Below are 24,282 nucleotides of genomic sequence, written 5' to 3'. Positions count from 1 at the left end.
AATCATTCTTCTTTTGGAAGCTAAAAAGGGGAGGGAAAGGAACGGTGGAAATGTTCTGGGACTAGCGGCAATGTGAACAGTCTCTCTTTGATCCTCTGAGAATTTCCAAGTTGAAAACACCATGTGGAGATGACTCCTTCCCTTGGGATATGGGCTGCATCTGACCTTGCCCCATGGGTGTTAGTTGTGACTCTCTCCCTCTCTCTCTCTCCCCCTTCCTCCTTCTTCCGCCCTCCCCCACCCCTTTCCCTCCCTTGCCCTTGCTCTGCTTGTAAATGACTTACTCAGTAATAAAATTGTGGTTGAAGAGATAAGAGAGGCTGGAATGTGTCCTAGCCTGGAGTCAAACAAGGAACCTGATTATCTAAAATAATGTTCGAGGTTGGCCATGAAGTGTGTGGAATGGCCCTCCTTTTCCTCTTGCCTTCCATCACGTGTTCATTCATTCATTCCTTCATTCGTTGTCCCTCTTACAGGAACAAATAGGAATAAGAAATCATCGCTACTAGTCAAGAGCGTCAAGGCGCTCTAGTCAACTAAGAAGGAGCAGGCATGGGGGAAGGTGCAGGGATGAGGCTGAGTGAGGTGGAGACAAGACACAAAGCGCCTCGTGTGCTATTCTAAGGAGTTTGCGCGTGATCCCACAGGTCCGTATTTCCGGAACTTGGGGTGCAAAATTGTGTGGATCGATATTATAAGAATTTATTAAATATTCTTAGTATCAACAACTTGTTCTTATTACAACGTTATCCAAATGTATACAAACATAAACCAGGTATAATTTCCCAACGTTTACAACCGTTATACAATAATAAAGCCAAAATAAATTTATATAAAGTAAAACCCAATCTAATGCAAACTAACAAAATTTGCTTAATGCGATGGATGTTATTGTTTAACTGATACCAAATCGCTACTGGCATGTGAATACGGCCCTCGCTAAAAGCATGTACATTATTTTGAACTCAGCACGCCTACATGACCATGCGCTAACTAATGACTCAACTCATCCGATCCTCTTTTCTAGTCAGGGTAGCTTGAAACTGCCATCAAAAGAGACTGTGGTGATGTCACGGGGCCACCACATCCTTGCCTATGTGTCAACTACACTTCTTTTCTCAATAGCCCAGGACAATAAAAATAGACCTATTTGCCTCTAGGTTACAAGTGGTCATCAAATGACCTAGAAGATGCTTCTATTTACATTTTAAAGTCCTCAAAATTAAAAAGGGATTTTTAAAAACGTCTAAGAGACCCCATCAGCCCTAAGAGTACATTACCAAAGACCATTGCCTGAAGTTGGAAGAAATATTACATAAGTGCTTGGGGCTCACCACTGACGGATTTTGAACAAGAAAGTGAGGTAATCAGATTTCCCTGTTAGGGCAATTACGCCAGGGGCAGCAATGATTGCACATTAGAGTAGAGAGAAACCAGGAGTAAGGAGCTCAGTTGGGGAGACAAGTATGATCCTGTAGGCGAATGATGATGAATGATCTAGCAAAGACACGATGAGTGATGAGGTGTAAGAGAAAAGACCAGAAAGGTCTGCAAAAGGCAGAATCCATGGAACCCAAGGACTGACTACCTGTGACAGATGAAGGAGAAGGGACATTTCTAGCTTAGGTGACACTGTTAAACCTGAGAGAGAATATAAAGAAGGTAAATTTAGTTTCAGACAAGGCCACTATGGGGAGGCTGTGAACTATTGGGGTAAAGATAGGCAAATACAATGGGCTAGTACTGGAAAGAAGAAGCTTCTAGATGAGACTGGTTTGCGAGAATGGCCAAGTGGCCACCATCCTACAAACTGTAACTTCTACATCCAAGAATGTCTCAGTGCCCACTCCCAAATACAGTGTTTCTCCTGCTTCCTCGTTGCTACCCAAAGTTCCAACCCAAATGACCATGGCTGCAATAATCTAACTCAATACTCTGAGATTAAATATATATTTAAAGTACAAAATCTAAAGAGACTAGCAAGCTATGATTGGCGGCCTGATCCCAGAATGTTCATGGTGGACAGAACATGGAATTTGTAATCTTTCAGACCATGGCTCCAATTCCTGCTCCATTACCTACTAGTTATGAGATCTCAGCAAGTCACATATCCTCTTGTCTTCCTTTTTGCAAATTGGGGTTACAGCACCTTATATCAAAAGCTAGTTAGGAGCATTAAGTAAAATACTGCATATGTTATCTAGCACAGCCCCTTCAACACCCTGGTCAGTGCATCTTTCCCATTCTCCTAACATAACAACTAGGCCATGGACAAAACCAGACTTCCTGGATTCAAACCATGATCTACGACCTTCTAATGACATGACCTTGGGTAACTAACGTACCTTCTCTGTAACCTAGAGGGATAATTATATTCTCTAGTGCAGAGAACAGAGTAACTCCCTGAGTCAATATTCACAAAACTCTGAGCACCATGTGTTTGCACATAGTCTGCACTAAGTGTAAGCTGTTAATGTCATAATTACTCCTTCCTCTCTTCCAATAATTAAGTTTGAGATTCCTTCCTGGAAGGAATCTCCCATTTTGATGGAAGAGGATAGAGATATAGTGTGGCAACGGGTACCTGAGCTACTGAGTGTGAAGCCCCACGCCGAGTGGAAGGAAAGAAGGTTGACAGCCTTAACGGCATTCTTTGCCCATTTCTCAATTTTGTCCAAGACAGACTGGTGTCTGCAATGCCTCAGGGAGTGAGACGGAGGGTGACTGAAGTCCAAAGTCCAGTGATGAAATGGAAAAATTGTCATCGTCAGATGTTTGGCCAAGAAGGAGACATCCGGATGGAAGTACTGGGAGTTCTTATGAGGTATGACAACACTCATTGTTTTCAATGAACTTTATTTTTCACTTAATGGGAGTTAAATGCCACAATTATGCTGGGTTTTGTCCCAAACTAGGAAGAGTAGCAAAAAAGCGCACACACACACACACACACACACACCCTTACACCCCTTCAAACCAACGTGCATTTCCCAAGGGTTAAATCCAGAAAAGTTAGAAGCCTAGTCAGGAACATGGGCCAGTGAGCAAACATAGATTTTTCTGATGTATTCAGCATTATCACATCAAGTTTCTGACCCTAATCAACCAAGGTCATGAACAAACGAGTCCTTTTAAAAATTTTATGAAAGAAAGTGCTGTGCATTTTTCTCTCTGGACTCTCTCTCACTTGGAATACAAATGTGGCCTGGCTCTTCCAAGCTTTTGCTGGCAAGGACTTCAGGCCTGAGCACTGAGCTGAGTTCTCAGTCATTTGCTGCCTCCATCAGGATCAGAGAAGAATATTCCTCAATGCATTTCAATCTGTTTAATCCTGAGAGGCTGCAATGACTTTTGGGTCAAAATGAAGCGGAGGGGTCTCTTGGAGATGGAGATATTGTTTATTTGGGTATAAATTTTAATTAGACTTTTTCCCAGATTAAAAAAGATGCACAGGAGTAATGTAGAGAGAGTTCTGTCTTTGGGGTGAGGCTGATATTAGATCCAATTCCCATTCTGCCACCTGTACTGTGTGATTCGGGGCACATCCCTTAACCCCCTGAGCTCACTGGCCTCAGATGTGAGATGGCAGCATGCTCTGTCCCTGACTCCTCCCTCTGCTTTCTAGCCATTTCCTGCTGCACAGTCCTCATCAGGCATATCAGGCCACTCAGGGCTTCTTTCGTCTCTGGTCCTTATTCAAGTCAAGATCCATCTGCCTGAAACAATCTCCCGCCCCTCCTCCATTTTCCAGCCTGACACCCACTCATCCTGCAGGCCTCCCTATAGGTGCCACTTCCTCCAGGAAGTCGTCTTTAACACCACGTCCCTCAGTTGAAGTTTAGGTTGCGTGCCCTCTTAGGAGCCTTCCCTTGAAGCTGAGACTGCTGGCTTTCCTTGTGAAAACCATCTGCCACCTACCTATGGCCCTGCAGCCAGAACGCCCAGCAAAGCTTGATGCCTGATCTTCTCCCGCCCCGGCTGATCTAACACGTCCCCTGAACCCCATTTCTGTCCAGTCCCACTCAGAGGCTGACACAAGATTTGCTCTGACTTGCTGTCTTTGAAACCATGTGACAAAGTAACAGTCCTACTGGTCTTTAGTGAAGAAAGATCTAACCCAAATATCCTCCTTTCTTCCTCCTCCCCTCCTATAGGTCAGATTTTCTAAGAATGTATTGGAGATTCACTTCACATCACTTCTCTACTTGGAACCTGCTTCTTAGCACTCTCTTCTTCCCATTCTGCCATGGGCCCCCACCCCTCCTCACTGGTCACCACTGGGAACTCCCAGTCAACCCCCTTTAATGGGTTCTTCTCCCTTCTCCTGGGCTCAGACAACAGGTTGATGTGGGGCTGACCACACCTCAGTCAAGTGCCTGGACCTTTCATTCTACATTGTGTCAACACAGAGGAGTAGAGCTGTTCTGGTCTTGTCTGAACAACTAGGGTAATTCAAGAAACAAACAACACAGATTTTCCTCTTACAAAACTTACATCTGCACACTGCTTGTGATTCTTCCTATGGCCTAAGGAAGAATATCAAAAAAGCAGACTTTTCTCATGGGGTTTCCATCACGGGCACAAACCTATTCCCAAAGAAGCTCTCACTTCTCCAAATGCCTTCTTCTTCCCACTCCCAGAGCAATGACATCAAACTGAAAATCTAACTCACTCCCCAAAAGACCTGATCCTGACCCAGAAGCCGTCACCTTCCCAGTGATACGCTTCTCTAAGTCCAAGTCATTCAGCCTAAGGAAACTCAGAGGCTCTTCCTCAGCAATGGCAGCACACCCTGATTCTAGCGAAGTCTGGACCCCAGAGTAGAAGAGTGCTATGGCTACAAGCAGGATCTCTGGACCCAGGTGACCAGGGCTTGAATCTGGCTCTCATTTTCCCAGCTGTGTGACCTTGGTCATGTTTCTTAACCTCTCTGCGCCTCAGCGTCCTTATTCTTGATACAGTGATAATAATAGTGAAGCTTTACAAGTAGTGCTGCTTTAAAGAGTCAAAACACACACAGAACAGAGCTTAGCAAAGAAGATGTGCTCAGTAAATTTTAGCTACAGCCATATATATAGTTCCCCACTAACGTAGACTTGTCTATTACCTTTTCTGTTTATCTAGCAAGTAATTGTTGAAGCAGACATAAACACATTCACAGACATCTTCTGGGAACAAATATGAATTCCCAGAGATGGTACAATCTGGAAATATTTTTCTGAATGACTCATGAGGAAGTCTCAAAGTGGAGTCAGCACAGAAGATTCACTCCTTATGAACTTTCAACTCACAGATGTCCATTAGGTGCAAATGGAGCTTTTTCTGCTCTGTGCATTTTCACTGAAGCCCCTAAAGTGAAAACAGTAAGTAGCAAGCACCTCCCTCCTCAATCCTATAGGGACCTCCTGGATAGCAAAACTCACTAAAAGGTAGCCCAACTAGTCATTTGCCTCTAGACTACATAAAAGGAGACTAATCTAGTCTAGAGAGACCAGAAAGGAACAGGAGGGGTGCTTTGAGTTCTGATAATATTCTACTTCTTGATCTGGGTGCTTGAATTTTGAAATTCCCAAAGGGAGTTCATTGAAGGGCATTCCTAAGATTAAAGATCATGTGGCTATTCTCATCATTGGAGATCCTGACACATGTCCTTGAAGGCTTAAGGACATAGTACTTGAACAGAGGCCACAGCCCACCTCACATGCAGACCATTTCTGAAGGCAGGAGCCTGCCTTAAGCTGCCCGAGAGAGTGGGCAAAGACAGAAACAACAGGGGAGCATGCTTTCTACATGGTGGAGTATGAATGCATGAGTCCTCATAAGCTTTGTAGACACCATGGAATATGTATTGAAACATCTCGAAAGGACCTCACCCTACAGAGTGGCCTGCCAGACCAAGGAGACTCCCATAGGAGGAAGTTGGAGAGATGACCACTGGGACAGGAGCTGAGATGGAAGAAAGAAAATGGGTCACAAGAGGTCAGCTGAAGAATGCATCACCCATATCAGGAGCCAGGACAATGCAAAAGTCTCCAAGTGGAGGATCCACAGATGCACATCTGGAAGGCCTAACCCCTTGGCAGTGCCAGCCAAGAAAGAATCAAAAAGAGCCCCAACGACATGAAAAGGCGATTCACCCTTCTTTCACTTTTGCCCCACCCCCCGATCCTGGAGAAACCAAAGGCAGCAAAGCAAATTGAGGAGGGAGAGTGAGTCCGAAATAATATTGCGCAAGCAGACCCTAAAATCAGCCCTCCTTCCCCATTTCAGGACCCTCAGCCAAGGGTCAGGCCGATGCTATGGAAATGGGAGAAGTTCTGAATTGGATCTGGGATCGAAGATTTGATTTAGACTCTGTTGAGTCTTTTAATACTTGAAGAGTCACAATTATCAAATTAAGACTTTTTTTTTTTAATGGGAAAATGACCAGACTACAGAAAGGGACAGGAGAAGAAAATTGAGCAGCATACCTTTTCAAGGTGGTTGTAGTGGGGAAAATTTGGCAGTTTCCTGTGTGTAGCTGTTGGGCCCAATGCATTCACAAGACATCAGTTAAAACAAAACAAAACATATGCCAAGCAAAATCTCATCAGTCCTACCCTCTACCAACAGATGGTTCTGAGCTCTTGTTTGCATGAGCTTGTCATAAATTGACCTGAGCCTCAGCAAAAAGGTCTTTGTCCTTAAGATTGTTATGAAGGACCTACATGGGTCCTTTCTTTTACCCCTTTTTCTTCCAGCCTGCTGGGCAGAGGACAGTGTGCCCTTCAATCACTCCCTGAATCCACAAAAACTTACCCTAAGGACAGAGAGCATTGCTCCTATGGACATCATTAGATTAGATTCGAAATCAAAGTCCCCTCTCAATTTCTTTCTATGGAGAGAGAAGTAGCATTTTGCTTTTTCTGGCCACAAAGACATTGGGTATTTAATTTTGGGCGGAGAAAGAGAGGTACAATTTAGTTGGGGAGAAAAGTAATTTAAGGACCTTTCCCAAGAAATAATATTTTCTCTGAAAGAAGCAAATTTAGAAATTCAAATGACTTCAAAGAGGGCTCCAGAATGGACTGGAATGATCCTCCCTTTCTCAAAACAATAAAACAAACAAAAGCAAACAAACCATAACAAAAACCCCGTACAGTGCCAGTAAATATCAAGAACTCAGCAAGGTGTTGGGCATCCCCGTTCCTCCCTCTTCCCCCTTCTCTACTCTCCTCTCTTTCATTAGGGACAAACTCACGTCATTTCTCATCCTTCATCCCACCTCGTTACTGGCTCCACCATTCTTTAAAAGCAACCCCATTGGTCAGCCATGTCTTCCTTTCACAGAGACTCGGACAAGCAAATACGAACTCCATGTGGAAACCAGGAGAGCCCAGAGGAAAGCGCTGGTCATTTTCTTTCAATTCTCCTGAAAGCTTATGGTCTGGTAGAAATTCTGAGTTTTCTTGAAGGGACTAGAGGAAGCACAGCTGGAATAGCAATATCTAAATAAAAATGCTGCTGACCTGCTGATATTAACTAGTCTAAAAATACCACGAAGCATGTGGTTTTCGTTAGAGCAACAAAGCAGCTATAGTATGACAGGCAGCCTGCCTTCCAAGATTACCCTCATTTACATGATATTATGTTACACGTGGAGCTGGACTCTTGGGTTTAAAGAAAAACAAGAGTTCCACACCAAGAGGTGAAATGAAGAGTCAGGCACTCAGCCAAAAGTTTGAGACTACCCAGAAATGACTGAGCTCACAGTCACGTGGTCCCACTCTGCTCAGCACTCTAGTCACACGTCATTTGTTCCATTCATTTGGAACTTCTCACACGTGGCTCTTATCACAGGTAATTGTAGGTAAGATGAGGGCAGAGACCACTTCTTGATCAAAACTGCATCCCACATACCACATTCCGCATGGTCTTTCGCACCCGTGGAGCTGATAGGCAGCGATGCCAGGGAGCTAGATACAGTATGGGTGGAAAGAACACAGAGTTCTATGTCCCAGACCTGAGTCTCAAGCCTTGATGGCCTCTCTAAGGCTGTTTAACCTTGGGCGAGTTTTCCACTTCCCCAAGTCTCAGTTTGCTCATCTATAAAAAGAATATTAGCATAAAGGGGAGTTAATGCTATTATATTCAAAGCTAACATTCATTGCGTACTTACAACACACCAAGGATTCCACTTCATGTTGTTACAATGCACTATTTTACTTAATATCCACAGTCCTCTCATGATGAAAGTAGACCAAAGAAGTTACGTAACTTGCAAAGATGACACAACAAGTAAGTGGCTGAGCTGGGATTCAGACTGAGATCTGACTCATGTCAAGGCTTGTGCTCTCATCCACAGAGTTTAAAGTCAACACCTAAATGACTACAACAGGCAAAGACCAAAGTGGTTGAAGGCAGGGACTCTGGGTTCTGCCATTTCCTTGCTGACACTTGTGTGAACTTCAGTTTCCTCATCCGTAACATGGGGACAACAGGACCTACCTCATAGTATGGCTTTAAGGATTAAATGACTGATTATGCATATGGTTATGGGATAATTCCCAGCACACAGAACTGGCTGCTATGTTTACTATCATTATTATGATAAAATGGCTGCCATATCAATGATGATGGAGGCTGGAATAAGAGAATAAAAGAGAATGAGCATGGGAGGCCACTAAATGACTGCTCTGTGGCACTTGTAAAACCCTCATGGGAAACTTGCAGAGATGACTAAGAACAAATTCAAGGGTGCTGAGTTTGTACTTATGCAGATGGAGAAATCCTGGAGATTTTACCATATTTATATGACTCAAGCTGGTAAAACCAGGAGACATCTGGATAAGAAATGCGATGCTAAGGAGATGTGTACCACAGTTATGGCCCCACAGTTGTGGGCCGGAGAGTCAGGCTAGGGCAGTCCACCGATGGCTTGGTCCAGGGTGCACCCCTGGAGGTACCACTCCTGTCTGATGATGTCTCTATGTGAAGTCACATGGTGATCCTGAAGCTGATGTGGCAGTTGATGCATCGTGATGAGCGGACTTGTCCGGTTCATCAACCCCATAAAATCATTTTCAGATCATGCTCATTTTGGAAGACTAGAAGTATCCCTAATGGGAGGCCTCCATGATGATAAGATGTGCCAAAGCTGACCTGGGAACTTCTTAGCAAACTATGCAAACAAGAAAAAAAAAAACAAACGTCTCTTGAAGATGCGATGTGAGGCAGGATTACACGATCAAGTAGAAAATGCAAACCACTTTCAAATCACTTATGGAATCGCTGTCAACATTAAAGCTGTGGAGACTGACCAACTCCCATTTCTCAAATAAGATCTGAAGGAAGAGCTTTTATTTTTTTTATTTTTATTTTTTTTTAAGATTTTATTTATTTATTCGACAGAGAGAGAGAGCCAGCAAGAGAGGGAACACAAGCAGGGGGAGTGGGAGAGGAAGAAGCAGGCTCATAGCGGAGGAGCCCGATGCGGGGCTCGATCCCAGGACCCTGGGATCACGCCCTGAGCTGAAGGCAGACGCTTAACGACTGAGCCACCCAGGCGCCCCTGAAGGAAGAGCTTTTAAGTCTCAAGGTGCAACATTAAGACCAAGAAAGAACCTTTACGATGCAAACCCAGAAACAACTTCGTCTCGGACTGTGTTCCTGGATTTTGGTTCCATGTGTGAATTTCCAGCTGTAACAAAAATGATAAGCAAAAAAGCAAGCACTTTACCTCTTTCCAATTCTTTTTTGCACATATCAGATGGAACCTCAGGTCTATTATTTTAATTTTAATATCCACCACCAGCTAACAGTGTCCTGGGAAATAAAGGCTTATCTTACAGAAGAAAGAAAGAAAGAAAGAAAGAAAGAAAGAAAGAAAGAAAGAAAGGAAAAAAGAAGAAAGAAAGAAGAAAAGAAAAAAATCTAAATAAGAGGATGACAGGCCTGCTTATGGGAAAGGATCTCAGCCTGAGGATACAATATGTAGAAATGACCAAAGAAGATGGAAAAAAAACAGGAACATAAAGTCCAGCCATACTGAGTCTTATGTCTCCTTACTCAGTGATTTTCAAATTATAGCTTTATTTTGGCAATACTATAAAAGTAATGCTGATAAGCTAGTTACTAAAATCTGGGTATGATATATTTTGATATAGCAAGGAAATAATAAAATTTTATTTTTAAGGCTGTTGATGAAATTTCTCTTAAGGAGAAAGCATCTTTCACTTTGCAAAATGTCTTGGAGAGCCATTTGGTTGTGGAAAAGGAGGCTCTTGAAGTATTTTTCAAAGGAAGACCATTAAGCCAAGGAAAAATATATTTCTCTGCCTAATAATGTAAGCAAAATAAGTTTCCAAGGGCAGACTGTGATGGTGGGGACAGAATAAGATGATAGAAGAAATAGGTAGGTAGAGACACAAGGCAGGAGGGAGAGGGTCCAGGACAATGAAATCTGAAGGGTCCAGGAGAAGAGGGCTCAAGAGAAACTCTCACACGGGTGGAAAGAGATGGGAATACCTCAATCTAGAAATCAATAGAAATATCTCATATTTAGTTTTAAAGAATTTGCCATGCTCTGAGGCAATACAATCCCCATTGTCTCAAACTCTTTGTAAAAACGGGCTATCCACAAATGGTATCAAGGGAAAAAGCAACTGTGTTTGAGATTGAGAAAAGAAAAACCACATGAGTCAAGACAGAAGTAAGATTGAGAATTTAGTAGATGCAGAAAGCCTAGAAGAATCACCCCCACCACACCCCAGCCCAGAGAATCTGCCCAGACAGCAGGTAGAAATGTATGCTACATTTCCCTTTACGTGTGTGCGATGGGGCCTCAAGCCATTTTTATTTGAATACCAGTGGTTGGGGTGATCCATAAGCCTGGCGGAATTGGGGAACACCCAGAGAGACGATATCTGGATTAAGTAAGTATCATCTCGCCGGATGCAAAAATCTCCCTTATTAAAGAAAGATTAGGTAGCACCACTGCTTTTCCTGCAGCTGGTGCCATTACCAGAATATTCTAATAATCATTAGGAAAGCAGCTGGTGAAATTCAAATATAGCCTTTCCAGCTAGAAAAATAGTTCTATCTCAAAAGTGATTACTCAGGATACAGCTGCTAGAGCATGATTTCTTTATGTACAGAGAAAACTTTCCTATGAGCTTTTGGGGTGGCAATGGAAAGAAGGAATGAATCTGTGGGCTTGGAAGTCTGCATGACTTTGACAAAGACTTGATTTTAAGGGGAAGTCGCGTTCTTCCTCATGGCCACCTTTCTACTCTGGAAGTGATGGCCTCTGAAAGTCAGTGTATTTTAAAGGTCCGAGAGGCACTTAGATCTGAGAGGTACCTAGCTACAGATCTCACATGGCTGAAAGAAGGTATTTGTTCTCTTAAGATTTCTACATCCAGGATGGCAATTGCTATAGAAAGTTCTGACAGTAACTGTGTGTCCAATCGTTCCACTATGGTCTCGTGCAGAATTGCTTTTCAAAATGCACCTGGCCATTTTCATCCTCAAGTCCTTCCAGGGGCCTTTATACTTGTCATCTGCCCTTACTTCCTGCTCTCTCCCACACTGCTCTTCCAAAGGCCAACGGTGAGCAGCTAAGTGAGAACTGACGGACCTCTCTGGAGTCCTCCCCGGCCTCTGGTATCAGCTGTATTAGGTCCCAGGTGAGAGGTGAGGTAAAGCTGCCATGGGGCCGAAGCGACCAGCAGGTGAAGTGCTACAGTCTTGGGAACTGTGCGGGCCCCGGGGGATCTCTCCTATTCATTTGTATTTACTGCCATTGACAAGGCTCTCTCCTTTGACCCAACTGGGGGCAGCCTTCTCTAAGTCCTCCCTCTGTCCTTAGCTCCCTTAGACCAGTATTAGGAAGACACCTGCTATATCAGTTCAGCAAAAATCCCTCACCCTTGGTATCTGATGACCCTTGAGGTCTGATCAAATTCCTCACCCCCAGCCCCAATGTCGGATCACACTGGCCTGCCTTTGTCGGAGTCCCATCACGTCAGTGTAGCCAGACCGCCCTAGCTTTGATGTTTTCTCTCTGACCCCTGCTCAGCTCCGTGGCTGTACATTTCTACTTTTCCTTGTTGATATTTGGAATCGAACTCCATCTCCCTCCCCTACTGGGAAACTCCCATTGCAGTTTGAGAAAGTCTTCCATCTTGGTCTCTAGCAAGTATCTGAGTAATTTTCCTCTAACACCATCCACAGTGGCTGATTCCACAGAGCACTTCTGGAAAGGCTGCTTTTGCTGTCCTTCCCAGACCTCTCAGGACTCTGAGCTCCAGATCCACTCTCTGATTTGGCCTCTAAATCTCTTCTTCATCCTCATTGTTAGTCCCTTGGATCAGGCACTGTTGGCTCTCCTCTCCGCACGAGACTGCTGTTATCTCTGGCCTTCTAATGGTTTCACTACTCGTTCCCAGGTCACTCCACACACACACACACACACACACACACACACACACCATCCTTCCACCCCAATGTCAGAGTAACCTAAACACAGCTCTGACTTTACTCCCCTGATGTCAATCCTTCAGCATCTCTCCACATACACTAAGATACCACCTTGTGTCTAATTCTCCAAACTTTTTTGGCTGTCTAACCCCCTTGCTCAAAAAACCCATTGCTGTTTCACACTCCTGGGCCGAGGCTTACCCTACTGGGACTATCCATTCTTCTCCCTCTGCCTTTCTAAATGTACTTCTAAAGTCAGCGTAACCATCACCTCCTCCAGGAAGCCTTCCATAACCCTGCCCAGTGTGAAGTGGGGTCCCTCTTGTGCTTGAAAGAATCCTGAAGATGACTGGATAGGTGGCTTGGTGAACTAAGCCCCTCACACATACATCTTGCAGAAATCGGAAGTGACTGTGATATCTGCAAGGAGTGTATTCTCACCAAGGCCGCATTGGGAAAATCAGAACAGGGAGTGATCCGATGGACATGGATTCTCAGTGATGCCCATGACTCATGGAAACCCACTCAGACTGGCGGTGTTGTGGTGCCATCCCATAAGGCTATGGAGAGTCTCAAGTGGGGCCCTACCAAGCCCTGTAAAACCCTGACCGCATCATCCCCAAAGTCCAACATCATTAACTTAAGTGGCTTGGCAAAACAGCCCGTAACAAACCATGCCTCCCGCATTAACATCCTGGCTCCTCCCGCACACCATCACAGTCCTGCTACATTCTGCGCTGGTCCATGGCGCATGGCCATGTGCTGCGGCTGCGCGGTGGTGATCCACGGCAGGTGGGGAGCGTAGCGTCAGTTCTGTCACGGGAGCTGAAGGAACAAAAAACAGCAGGTTGGCCAGAGCCTATGGCAATGTTCTCATGGAATCCTAGTTAATCTAACGTGTCAGATACACATTAATCTGTTACAGCATTTAGTGGCCTGAGATTTGTCTTAGTTGCATTTCTTGTCAATCAAGCTATAAATTCCTTGGGAGCAGAGGCCATGTTTCCTTCAGCTTTGTATCTCAAGGAATTCTGCTGGATAAGCAGTCAATAAACTTTCTGTAGAGGGAGGAATGAAACTGAACTATGAATTCCATGAGGGCAGGGTCCATGCCACGCATCCTCCTAACACTTAACACAGTGCCAACACTGAATAAGTCAGATGTGCTCAATTAGGAGTCTCCAAAGGTAAAGGTATATGTGTATATATTTTCGCATTTTTCACATGTGGTATTTATGACATATTGACAATATCGGCAATATTGTAAAAATTCTAAACTATAACATTATACTCAAATTGCTGTTACAGCANNAATTATATTACTTTGGTGTAGAAGTGCTTCTTTTAGCAAATGACAACCTGTTCTGATTCGTTGCTTTTTATATACGGATTTATTCTATATGTGAAACAAATTCATAATTGTTTAGTATGATGTTTTGGTAAGCAAAATCTTTCACACGGAAAAGAAAAAGATGTTCATAGTACCCAATAGTTTGATAGCCAGTGTCATGCAACTCAATTGTGAAGAATTAGACATCGCTACTATTTACTTTTATCAAAAACTGTGATCAGAACTACTGTGTCAGTTATACAGACATGGCTTACACAAAGTGGATGGAGAAAAATGGGGAGAGGAAGGAAAACTTTCAGTTACTCCAGATGCATGGCAGAAAAGCAGGAACAAAGCAAAGTCTTCATTCATTCATAGTTGATACCAGAAAACACTTTACTGGCCTTCGTGAAATCCTCCCTGGAAGAGTACCAATATGGAGGGTAAATGAATCCTACTTGTTCACTTCCTGCTTGTTTGACCAGAAATTTCTGCATGTGCTGTTGTATCAGTCAAGACACTGTCAGTTTCAAATGACAAATATCCAACTCAAATTAGTTTGCCCCAAATGTCCATTTATTCGTTCTTATAATTGAAAAGATGAGGAGGAATAGGTTTGAGTTCAGGTATAGCTGGATCCAGGACATCAGATTATGTCATTAAGATGCAATTGCTCCATCTCTGCCTTTAAACTCTGCTTCAATCCTCCGTAAGCAAGTTTTCTCTCCTTGCTAGCCCAGATTATTTCAGTAGGTACAGACTTAAATGGCTCTTTGCTCTTGCAGTCTTCAGAAGGAGGGAACTCCTGTCTGTTAGTCCCTAATGTGACTTTGAATGGCTCTGCTTGAGTTATATGTCCACCTCAAGACACATTACCGTATCGGAGAGATGGGGTGGGCTTGTCCAGTCTGGCTCAGATGCCCAACCCTCAGGAAAATCTCTGTGTGAGTGACAGACCACCAAACATCTGTGGGAGGGGAATTTCCCAACAGAAAGATGCTGGGCAGACAGAAGAGTTGCTTACACACCAACGGCAAGGTCTGTGTGGAGTGTCTCCTCAACAACCCTGTCTGCAACCTCTCTACATATGACCAAGTCATATATTGTTCCCTGAAAAATTTCCTCCCAGGTCCAGTGCAAAACAAAGCAAAGCAAAAAAAACAAGACAAATCTATTTGTAGTTGGAAAAGCCATGCGATTCCAGGCACTGTAATGAGCTAAAAAGCTTTTAGCTCAACTTCTAACAAATACTTGCTCAACCTTGATGCCTCAGTTTCAGCAAAAAAAGTAGCTGTTCTTTAAAACAGATTTACCTCTTCAGCTGAGATGGAGATGCTAAGACAGGATAATTTAAGAACTGGAAAGAGCCAAATAACAGTTTTCATCAGGGGAATAAAATAGCATCGGTTCTCTGGATTGGACGCCACCCAAAAAAAGCCATTACCCAGCAGTGACACGTGAAAGATCTGCTTTGATTTCATGCGGGAGAGTATTTAGCAGTGTCAAGACAAAACATGACAATTCCCATGGGCTGTCAAAACATGCCATTATAAGCACAACCCTGAAAAAAAACAAATCCACTCCCATTGCAAATGTCACCAAGATTTTGATGGAAAATGGATACATTTGCCAGCTTAAAAGAATAAAGAGAAGTCTGGAAAGAGTGGAAGGAAGGAAGGAAGGAAGGGAGGGAGGAAGGGGAGAGAGAGTGGGAGAAAGGTGACCTTTTAGCCTACATCAGATGCATGTGCAAGTGTAATGGTTAAGAATTCAAGCTTTGACCAGAAACAGGAAGACAAATACTGTGATGATCTCACTTATATGTGAAATAATAAAATGGTCCAAATCATAGAAGCAGAGGGGCTGCGGGGAGCGGGAAATGAAGAGGTGATGGTCAAGGATATAAATTTTTTGTTTTGCATGATGAATAAATTCTGGATATCAGCTATACAGCATAGTACCAGTCTGTAGCCAACAATGCTGTATCATATGCTTAAAATTCGCTAAGTGGGTACATCTTATGTGAAGGGTTTCTGCCACAGTCGTAATAATGATGATAGTGACAGTGGGGGCAGGAAGAAAGTTGGGGAGGTGATGAATGATGGTCGTGGCCTTCACGGTGGTGACGGTTTCACGTGTGTGTACTTATCCTTAAACTCATCCACTGATACGCACTAAATATGAACAGTTTTTTGTTTTTATATCAGTCATACTTCAACAAAATGGTTTTTAAAAAAACCTGATCGCCTCAGAGAGTGATTGCTAAGGGGCTCAGGGTTCCTTTTTGGGGGTGATAAAAATGTTCTAGAAGAGATGATAGTGTTGGTTGCACAACTCCGTAAATAGAGTAAGTCACTGAATTGTACACTTTAAATGGGTGACTTATATGATATGAGGATTAAATCTCAATAAAGCTATTTAAGAAAAAATATTTTGATTTAAAAAAAAAGAAAGAACACAGGCTCAGATATGAGATCAGGCTCAGGCCCTGCCACTTAACTGTTACCTTAACTTGGTTGCTTAACCTCCGTGTGTCTCAGATTCTTCATCTGAAAATCAAGGAGAAAAATAATAGTGCCGTTCATGCTTAAAAGCAGAATGCCCAATAGTGCTGAGGCAGCGCCCACGCAGAAACGCAGGAAATGCTCAGTAAATTAGATCCGGTGTCATTACAGGCTGGTGGAGACAGTGTATCCTGGAGCTCCATGGAAGATATTTCCTGTACAGAGGAGTTATTTAAATCCATCCACTTAAAAATACCTAGCTAGAAATCCTGAATAGGCTTTGCCTCTGTATTTCATAGAACAGCAAACTGTGAATAAAAATACACTCTTGTTTGACACCTGGAAACTAGGAATGACATCTAAAGAATCTTCAGCATGATTGAGTTGGACTTTTTGCAGAACACTAGAGGTCCCTCTTGGCACTGAATCTTCCAGTCCTCCTGACACAGAATTCAGAGTGACAAATTTCTACTTCAGCCCCACTAGATGTCTCTTTAATAAAGTTCAAGACAGTCAGCGCCCTGGCATCAAGTTGGTGCCCAGAAATCATCACACAGAAAGGACACGGCTTTAAGTAACCAGTTTGCCTGAGTGTGGACACGTGGTAGAAACCACCTTCTGCTGCCACACATATGATCCTGATAGAAGAAGTTGTTTGTTTTCCAGAAGCATTTTCGGGTATTAAGATATGGGGGAAGCAAAGGTGACAATGATGATTCGGGGTTAATTAGGAATCATAGAGGGTATTTGGAAGCCAAAGGGGAAGTGCTCTCTAAGAAATTAAAAAGAAAGTTGCTCTCAGAGTTCAATGATCAAATCAACAGAGGTGTTAGAGATATGCAGTTACCTTAACAAAATAAAGCAGCTCACAGCCCAGGGCAGGGCTTGGCTCTGTGTTGGTGGGAGGGATTGATGCAATAAAAGAAAAACAATGTTCCTCTGGCCGTTGGTCATCCAAGGAAAGCTGGAGAGAGTGACAGAGGCATGTTGTGGTAATATAGCAGAGAAAGAGATTCCCAGGCCCTGGTTCTGTGGCAGAGTAATCCCCACTGAGAGATTGGGCCATCTCACTATGGACCATCTCACATCATCAGAGCCCATCCTGACCAACAAGGCTTCTGAAGGTCATTGGAGCTCCTGTGTCCATCTGCCAACAGGGAGAGAAGACGCTGCTTAAGTCACATGGGTGAGAGTTCTAGTCCATGTGACAGATCCATTTCTCATTCTGAACTTTACGTCTCACGTTCTGGCATATTTTTTAACCCCTTCTGAATTTGGTAGTGTGAGTTAGCCTCCCCAAGCCTCATGAACTCAAGGACCTTAACAAGACTGACATTCCTACCCTATAAGGCAGAGAGGGTCATGCCCTGGGTTGAGGTGTATTCCCCAAAGTAATTCTACCTGTTAAGACATTTCCATGGGTTATGAGCTAGCTCCCAGAAATACATGTCATCCATACTTTGGATTCCCAATTTACATGGTCCTGAATCTTATTTTGCTGTGAAGTTCATTGTTTTTCAGTATCAACAAACACTGGGCATGGAGACAATGCCCTCCATGACGTTATTGATGGAGGAGCTTTCCTAGAGGAAGATGCTAAAGGATTATACAATGCTTGCATTCTTTGGGCCTTCTTTCTTATTATCAGAGGACAACAACTCTAATAAGCTCTTGGCTAACACCAAGTTAAATAGCCACAGCCAGGCCGACCATAGAAATATATTCGCTCATTCTGCAAATATGGAGTGTGCGCTTGTCACTGCCAGATGCTCTCCCCAAACCAGGAAGGCAGCAGTGAATTAAACCAAACTCTTGCCCTTGGGGAGCTATTAGTTATGGTTGCATAAACATGACTAGTAAACAAGCACATAACTAACGTACAGAATGCACTCCCATTGTGATGAGTGCAGTGCCCAAAAAAAAAAAAAAAAAAGGCAAGGAAGAAGCACCAGAATGGCAGGTGATGAAAGTGATCAGGGTAGGGACGCCTGGGTGGCACAGCGGTTAAGCGTCTGCCTTCAGCTCAGGGCGTGATCCCGGCGTTATGGGATCGAGCCCCACATCAGGCTCCTCCGCTATGAGCCTGCTTCTTCCTCTCCCACTCCCCTGCTTGTGTTCCCTCTCTCGCTGTCTCTATCTCTGTAGAATAAATAAATAAAACCTTTAAAAAAAAAAAAAAGAAAAAGTGATCAGGGTAAGCTGCCCTGGGGTAGAATCTGAAGGAGGCAAGGGAGCCAGCCTCGTAGAGAAGATTATTCCAGCAAAGTACAGCAAGTACAAAAGCCCCCAGGGTGAAAGTGTGTCTGGAGCATCCATGGGGCTTGTAGGGAGTGCGTGAGAGAGAGAAGAGAAGCTAACATCACAGATATAAGGTTGGGAGAGGGAATTTGATTAAGCTGGGCATTTTGGAAATGTAAACATAACCCAAAATTATTTTTTTATTAAATTCAATTAGCCAACGTACAGTACATCATTAGTTTTTGATATAACGTTCAATGATACATTAGTTGCGTGTAACACCCAGTGCTCAATCACATAACCCAAAATTTAAATTCTGCTAATAATTATCCTCATTTCACAATCCAGGCTGGGTTTTGCCACAAACACACATGCGTTAAGAACGTGTGTTGTGACTACTTTTTAGTGGAACAGAGGGAATGGCTGTGTGCGGCATATGTCCTGCCCACGTGGGGACCGTCTATGGCTCTTCCCCTCTAAGCTCCTGGCTTCACATCCCTGGGGTGGCTCTTTCCACACAGTTGTGTAATTACTTGTCTGCTTGTCTGTCTTCCCTCCCATGATGAGTGACTTTAGGGCAAGAGCTTCACTCATTTCTGTAACTCCAGTATAAGCGAACTGCAAGGCACAAAACGGGCGCTCGGCAAGAAACCTCTCATTTAAATTGAACTTATTTTGAAGTTATTTTATACTTGGGCAACAGCTACTTTTTCAATTTTTAAAGAAAAATTTTAATCCACATCTACTCTTGATAAGTATAAATAACACAGTAGAGGCACCTACTGTCGGGTAAGCATCAGACTCTTGATTTCAGCTCAGGTCATGATCACAGGGTTCTGGAATCGAGCCCTGTGTCAGGCTCTATGCTGGGTGGGGAATCTGCTTGGGATTCTCTTCCTCTTTCTCTTCCCCTCTCCCCCCATTTGCGCTCTTTTTCTTTCTCTCTCTCTCTCAAAAATAAATAAATAAATCTTTTAAAAAATAACACAGTGAATCACTTCCATAAGCTCAACACACATTATTTTAATGTGGAAATAATATGTAATGGGGATAGCAGGCTTTGGATCAATGAATTGACCGAAATGTTGAAAATTGAAGTGGGAGCGCGGAAGTAATCTGCTTGTTTCTCGGGGTAGCTGATTGTATTTCCACTGCACACACAATCACGATAAACAAAAGGCCCTGCCCTCCAACTTGTCATGGGTACAGCGGCATCACGACTACAGACCTAAGTCAGACAGACATGGGTTCTACTCCCAGCTCTATTATTTATGAGCCAGGTGACATTGGGCAAGTTACTTAACCTCTCTGGTCCTCAGTTTTCTCATCCATAAAAAAGGGGTCACAATAATATCATCCGCAGAAAAGTCTTAAGTGGAATAAATGATCTAATCAGTGGAAAGCACCCAACATGATTCCTGACAAAGCATCCCACCTGATGTTATTCTAATGGACAGAAAAGCCAGTGTTCCATATTTTAGCATGCTCTCCAGCTTTCGTTTGGTTTTCCTAATTTCCATAATTGCCACTGGTTTTAAAAAAGAAAATTGTGTTAATGGAGCACTACAGACCAACATCTACAGAAACAGATGCTTGAGCTGGTCCATAAGGCCTTCTCTGCAATTCCAGAAGACAGAAAGACAAAAATGTGAAAGCTCTTTCTCAAGTTCCTTGGAAGTAAAATCCAAGCTGACCTCAATCACGTGGCTCTACGCCCTCACCGGAACGCGTGGGAAAATCGATTTCATCGTTATGTATTGCACTGGACCGTGGATAGCCACAGTTTTGCTGCAAAAATATGGATGTATTTGGTTATGAGGTATGGCCCCCGATTCTGCTGGTGTATTTCATCATACATGGTAGATGGTCCGTGTTGCTTTTCTAAACGCCGCGAACGTCTGGATTCTGAAACGCATGTGGCCACCAGGGTTTCAGGTGAGAGCTGTGGGCCTGCAGCCGGGCAGCCCTGGGAGGCAGGTCCTGCACCTGGCTTACGTGCTGGGATTGCCCGAGGTCCTCGGATTGCCCGAGGTCCTCATTTCTGCCAACGAGGGCTTGGATGGCCCAGACGCCAGTCAGCAAAGAGGTCCGGCTTCGGAGCCGCCAACTTCCCCAAAACAGGATGGGAGAAAATGCCTTTCTGAAGGACGGTCGTTGCTTCCAGTCACATGTAGTGAAAGCTATCTTCAGTGGACCTCGGCTCTCGTTTCCCTTCCTAGGGGACCCCGAATACCAGGATGGTAGCTGCTTCTCACCAGCTGCGGACACTCAACAGCCCTCGTGCTCTGGGTGTGGTCCCTGGCACCAACCAGCACCAGCCAGGTAGTTAAAAAAGCAATAGCGCGTCTCACATTTCACAAGCTTAAATACTCACAAGATCACCTGGCCTTTATACGCAGCTTTCAGACGTTTGTGTGACTGGATGATGGATTTCCTCGTGAGCGTCATCACTGACCATGGCTGTGTGCTGCGGCCGAGCTCGGTAGCTGTGATCGGGGGAGGACGCGAGCGGCGACAGGAAGCCACACACCTGGGAGCTCTCACACCTCCAGGACTCTGTAGCTGGTGTGGAGCTGGGACAGGGGTGAGAGGGTGTGTGAGTGACTGTAAGGAACTTAGCCTGCCACTGTGGTTGGAAGATATTCTCATTAAGATGCCTCAGGCATGGCAGTCACCCCGGAGAGCCACCATTCCGACCATATCCTCTTATTTCCTATTGTCTTAGGTCTCAGCTAATTCAGTAATGGTTAACACCTGGCCCCCTTGGCCTGGGCCAAAACTTTCTCCTTTGGGGGGGGGGGTAGGGTGGGGAAGGAGGCAGTAACGTTGTCATAATAAACAAAATTATTGGGACAATCAGATGTGACTAATATCTGTAGATTCAATAACACTATTATATATTAGTTTGCTGGTTTTGATCGTTGTACTGGGATCATGAAGACGATAATCTTATTTTCAAGAAATGCACACTGAAGTGTATGAGGGCAAGGAGACGAGATAAAAATCCAGATCTACAAAATTAGCCTCTCCAGAAGGGAAGCCCAGACACAGGCATCTGTAGAAAATAAGCCAGGGGATTTTCAGGCACACTAAGGTTTGAGAAGCAATGAAATATATATCATTGCTCCTCAACGTGCGCTCTGCTCACTGCGGCTCTGGCCTCACCTGGGAGCTTGTTAGAAACATGGAGTCTCTGACCCCACGAAGACGGACTGCAGCCGAACCTGCATCTTTAATACGATCCCCAGGCGAGTTCTTGCACCTTCAAGTCTGAGAGGCCCTGATCCAGATCACCTGCTTACAAATGCAGGTGTTAGAGGGGCACAAAACTCATTTACCAGGGTTTTTTTTAAAGGCGTTTCTTTGCTCTTCTCCCTGGTTGCCTTCAGATGCCAGGAGCAAGGAAGGATGGGGAGAAGGGCAGCCTCAGCAGACATAGACATCGTTTGTAACTTCTGCCGCTCTCCACTCGGCTTCGATGGGAAATTTACGGCTATTTCACAAATGTCAGCACAGTCCATCAGGGCAACACTCAGTGTTCTCCCGTCCAGACTTACAGCCTGGATGGGACATATCGCCCCCGACAGACAGGTCGGATGCCGCCCCTGCTGGATACTGAGACTTGGCATAGCAGTTCTCGCCATGGAGGTGGAACTACAAGCTGACTCAGGCACAGGGAAGGGGCCATTCCCCGTTCCAAAGACTCAGCATTTCAGTAAAAGCAGCTTATGAAATGGATCTAGATTGTGACACAAAACAAAACAAAAAACTCCTCTTGCCTCAAAACAGGTGAAGCAGAACTGATCTTCCGGTGCTGAGGATGAGACTTTTCTAGTGACTGTGAAGCATTACTTCTCAAAGAATATTCCAAAGGACACTAGCCTAATAGATGCCCCTGGAGCAACGGACCCCATCACTAAATAAGGAAACACTCTATTTGGAACACCGCAGTTGGAAATGCTATGTTTTCTATTTCTCCTCTTGGAAACTGAAGATGTACATTAGCATATTAAATGCTCTGAGAAGTCCTGCATTTAAAAAAAAAAAAGTTCTGCCTTGCACGCTTTCCCAAATGTATTCTTTGATGTGATTCCTTTTTCATCCAGTACTCATTAATATTTTCTAGAACTAATGTTCCAAGGGGAAACTGAGGGAACGTACAATGGAGAATTTATACACAAAGGAAGAACTCAATGAGTTCCATAAATGGAAGTCAAAAGGAGAAAGAATGGCGGTTGTGAAGCACATCTAAAAATATTGACATAGGGCCTCTGCACATGGGAACTGGGCTTCCATTCCCTGCCAGGAAACTGCCATAGGGATAGAGAGGCTCCTTGGGTCCTAAACAGAAAAGAAGCAGTATTTCTTGTCTGCCTTAGAGTGAAGACTTGGATGACTAGTGAGCTTCCAGAAGAGCCATCTGCCATCTTCCCCCTCCTACAACCCCCTATCCACTCCACCACCAAATCCTACTTTCCTTCTCAGCATCCCACAGCTCATGCGTCCACAGCCCCCACCCTGGCTCCAGCTCCCTGGACCACTGAATAGTCTATTCATGGGTTTCCCTACTTCCACTTTTATCCCCCTAATGTGCTGCCCACATGGCAGTACACTGTTTAAAATCTTCCCAGAGCTGCCCCTCGTCGGGAAGAAAGCAGGAAGATCACACAGGCCTGGCACGGCATTTTCCAGCTAACTCATCTCGATTGATCCCCCCGCTCATTCTCCTGCTCCAACAGTATGGGTCTTCTCCTGTGTTCTCACACCTGGATTCTCCTTCCCATCTCTGTTTTGCCTATTCATTCTTCAGATCACTATGTAAAAATCATTTCCTCCAGGAAGCCTTCCTTGATTTGATCATCTAGGTCAGGGCTATTTAAAGTCAATCCACACAGATCAGTGCCAGTCCACAAGCTATCTGCAACGAGATAAATGCAAAAATTGAGAAATAAGCATTTAGAAACCTTTCTAGTGGGGCGCCTGGGTGGCACAGCGGTTGGGCGTCTGCCTTCGGCTCAGGGCGTGATCCCAGCGTTCTGGGATCGAGTCCCACATCACGCTCCTCCGCTATGAGCCTGCTTCTTCCTCTTCCACTCCCCCTGCTTGTGTTCCCTCTCTCGCTGGCTGTCTCTATCTCTGTCAAATAAATAAATAAAATCTTTAAAAAAAAAAAAAAGAAACCTTTCTAGTATTTTAATATTACAATGGTATCCAAGCACCTGATGAGTAGACTAATCTTGTTGAAAAGGGTAAAGACCAGTCCAAGTGCCAGGACGCCTGGGTGGCTCAGTCGGTAAAGCGTCTGCCTTCAGCTCAGGTCATGATCTCAGGGTCCTGGGATCAAGTCCTGCATCGGGCTCCCTGCTCAGTGGGGAGCCTGCTTCTCCCTCTGCCTGCTGTTTCCCCTGCTTGTGTGCGTTCTCGCTCTCTGACAAATAAATAAATAAAACCTTAAAAAAAAAAAAAGAAAAAAAGAAACCCACCAGTCCAAGTGCCATCGGTCTTATGACACCGAGTGCCACTAGTTTCGGTCCATGACAGATTAGAGAGGAAAACTGATCCTCCAGCACACAGGGTTCGAGAAGTACCGGTCTAGGTCACATTGCCATGTTATACACATATTCGTGGTACCAACTACCTTCCTTTCGAAGCATTTATCACAAGTGGCAATTTTACATAGATTTTCTTTTTTACACTGTCTCCTACACAGACACCTAGCTTCACGAGAGCAGGCACCTGTTGCCGCTCGAT

At 44.3% G+C, this 24,282-nt stretch overlaps 1 long non-coding RNA gene across 1 annotated transcript in view; it reads left to right on the top strand.

Annotated features, from left to right (window-relative positions):
- Positions 1–24,282, top strand: part of LOC121104391 — a 64,131-nt gene that overhangs the window by 26,459 nt on the left and 13,390 nt on the right. The window contains exon 4 of the long non-coding RNA XR_005836671.1: positions 2,684–2,824. This is a non-coding gene — a long non-coding RNA (uncharacterized LOC121104391). The remainder of the gene's footprint in view (positions 1–2,683; positions 2,825–24,282) is intronic.

The sequence above is a fragment of the Ursus maritimus genome, unplaced genomic scaffold (genome assembly GCF_017311325.1).
Source record: "Ursus maritimus isolate PB19 unplaced genomic scaffold, ASM1731132v1 scaffold_21, whole genome shotgun sequence".
In the NCBI taxonomy this organism is placed as follows: domain Eukaryota; kingdom Metazoa; phylum Chordata; class Mammalia; order Carnivora; family Ursidae; genus Ursus; species Ursus maritimus.
The sequence above is the reverse complement of the archived record's forward strand: the minus strand, read 5'-3'. Positions and strand labels throughout refer to the sequence as shown.